This window comes from Cherax quadricarinatus, chromosome 11, assembly GCF_038502225.1.
Source record: "Cherax quadricarinatus isolate ZL_2023a chromosome 11, ASM3850222v1, whole genome shotgun sequence".
In the NCBI taxonomy this organism is placed as follows: domain Eukaryota; kingdom Metazoa; phylum Arthropoda; class Malacostraca; order Decapoda; family Parastacidae; genus Cherax; species Cherax quadricarinatus.
The window spans coordinates 50,879,398-50,881,897 of record NC_091302.1 but is presented as its reverse complement, the minus strand read 5'-3'; the positions used below and the strand labels follow the sequence as shown (position 1 = coordinate 50,881,897).

The following is a 2,500-nucleotide window of genomic DNA, read 5'->3' as shown; positions in this document are numbered from 1 at the left end:
GAGAGAGGAAAGAAAGGGAATTAATACTGAGGGAACAGAGGCTACAATCTACAGACATGGAGTCGTTACCCTAATAAACAGTCTCGGTCTGTCTGTCTCTGTCTCGGCCTCTGTCTGTATGTGTGTGTGTCTGTCCGAGTCTCTGTCATGCTCTTGTGTGTGTACTCGCCTAATTGTACTCGCCTAATTGTACTCGCCTAATTGTACTCGCCTAATTGTACTCGCCTAATTGTACTCGCCTAATTGTACTCGCCTAATTGTACTCGCCTAATTGTACTCGCCTAATTGTACTCGCCTAATTGTACTCGCCTAATTGTACTCGCCTAATTGCGGTTGCAGGGGTCGAGAGACTGCTCCTGGCCCCGCCTCTTCACTGATTGCTACTGGGTCCTCTCTCTGCTCCATGAGATTTGTCATACCTCGTCTTAAAGCTATGTATGGTTCCTGCCTCCACTACATCATTTGCATGAATATTCCACTTCTTGACTCCTCTGTGACTGAAGAAGTACTTCCTAACATCCCTTTGACTCGTCTGAGTCTTCAGCTTCCAGTTGTGACCCTCTGTTTCTGTGTCCCCTCTCTGGAACATCCTGTCTGTCCACCTTGTCTATTCCACGCAGTATTTTATATGTCGTTATCATGTCTCCCTTAACCCTCCTGTCATCCAGTGTCGTCAGGCCGATTTCCCTCGACCTTTCTTCGGACATTCCCCTGAGCTCCGGAACTAACCTTGTTACAAACCTTTGAACTTTCTATAGTTTCTTGACGTGTTTGACCAGGTGTGGGTTCCAAACTGGTGCTGCATACTCCAGTATGGGCCTGACGTACACGATGTACAATGTCTTGAACGATTCCTTACTAAGGTAACGGAACGCTATTCTCAGGTTTGCCAGGCGCCCATATGCTGCAGCAGTTATCTGGTTGATGTGTGCTTCCGTAGACTTGCTCGGTGTTATGTTCACCCCAAGATCTTTCTCCTTGAGTGAGGTTTGCAGTCTTTGGCCACCTAGCCTATACTCTGTCTGCGGTCTTCTTTGTCCTTTCCCAATCTTCATGACTTTGCATTTGGCGTGGTTGAATTCGAGAAGCCAGTTGCTGGACCACGTGTCCAGCCTGTCCAGGTCTCTCTGTAGTCCTGCCGGATCCTCATCTGATTTAATTCTTCTCATTAACTTCACATCATCTGCGAACAGGGACACTTCTGGGTCTATCCCTTCCATTATGTCATTCACGTATACCAAAAATTGCATTGGTCCTAGGACTGAGCCCTGTGGGACCCCGCTCGTCACATGTGCCCACTGTGATACCTCATCACGTACCATGACTCATTGTTGCCTCCCTGTCAGGTATTCTCTGATCCATTGCAGTGCCCATCCTGTTAAATGCGCCTGATGCTCCAGCTTCTGCACTAATCTCATGTGAGGATCTGTGTCAAAGGCCTTCCTGCAGTCCAGGAAAATGCAATCAACCATCTCTCTCTCTCTCTCTCTCTCTCTCTCTCTCTCTCTCTCTCTCTCTCGTGTCTTGTGTCTTGTGTCTTGCTTCTGTTACCGTGTTATAAAACTCCAGATGGTTTCTGACACAGGATTTGCCTTCCATGAATCCGTGCTGGTTGTCGTTTATAATCTTGTTCCGTTCCAGGTGCTCCACCACTCTGCTCCTGATAATCTTCTCCATAACTTTGCATACTATACACGTCAGTGACACTAGTCTGTAGTTTAGTACCTCATTTCTGTCTCCCTTCTTAGAAATGGGGACTACATTTGCCATCTTCCATACCTCTGGTAGTTGTCCAGTTTCAAGGGATGTGTTGAAGATTGTGGTTAGTGGCACACACAGCGTCTCTACTCCTTCTCTAAGGACCCACGGGGATATGTCCGGTCCCATCGCCTTTGAGGTATCAAAGGCCACTTAACAGCTTCTGCACCTCCTCCTCATTTATGTGTATGTCATCCAACACTTGTTCGTATATTCTCTGTTGGTGTTCCACTTTGTGCTGTCTTCCCAGAGCCCTTCCTGTCTCTACTGTAAATACATCCTTAAATCTCGTGTTGAGCTCCTCGCATACCTCATGATCGTTACTTGTGAGTTCCCCACCTTCTTTCCTCAGCCTGATCACCTGTTCTTTGACTGTTGTCTTCCTCCTGATGTGGCTATACAGCAGTTTTGGGTCAGATTTGACTTTCGATGCTATGTTATTTTCGTACTGTCGCTGGGCCTCCCTCCTTACCTGTGTGTGTGTGTGTACTCGCCTAATTGTACTCGCCTAATTGTGGTTGCAGGGGTCGAGACTTGGCTCCTGGCCCCGCCTCTTCACAGAGTGCTACTAGGCCCTCTCTCCCCCTGCTCCATGAGCTTTATCATACCTCATCTTAAAGCTATGTATGGTTCCTGCCTCCACTACCTCACTTGCTAGGCTATTCCACTTACTGACTACTCTATGACTAAAGAAATACTTCCTAACATCCCTTTGACTCATCTGGGTCTTCAACTTCCAATT

At 47.3% G+C, this 2,500-nt stretch overlaps 1 long non-coding RNA gene across 1 annotated transcript in view; it reads left to right on the top strand.

Moving 5' to 3' along the window:
• LOC128687558 (uncharacterized) overlaps window positions 1-2,500 on the top strand; it is a 31,502-nt gene that overhangs the window by 1,383 nt on the left and 27,619 nt on the right. The window lies entirely within an intron of this gene.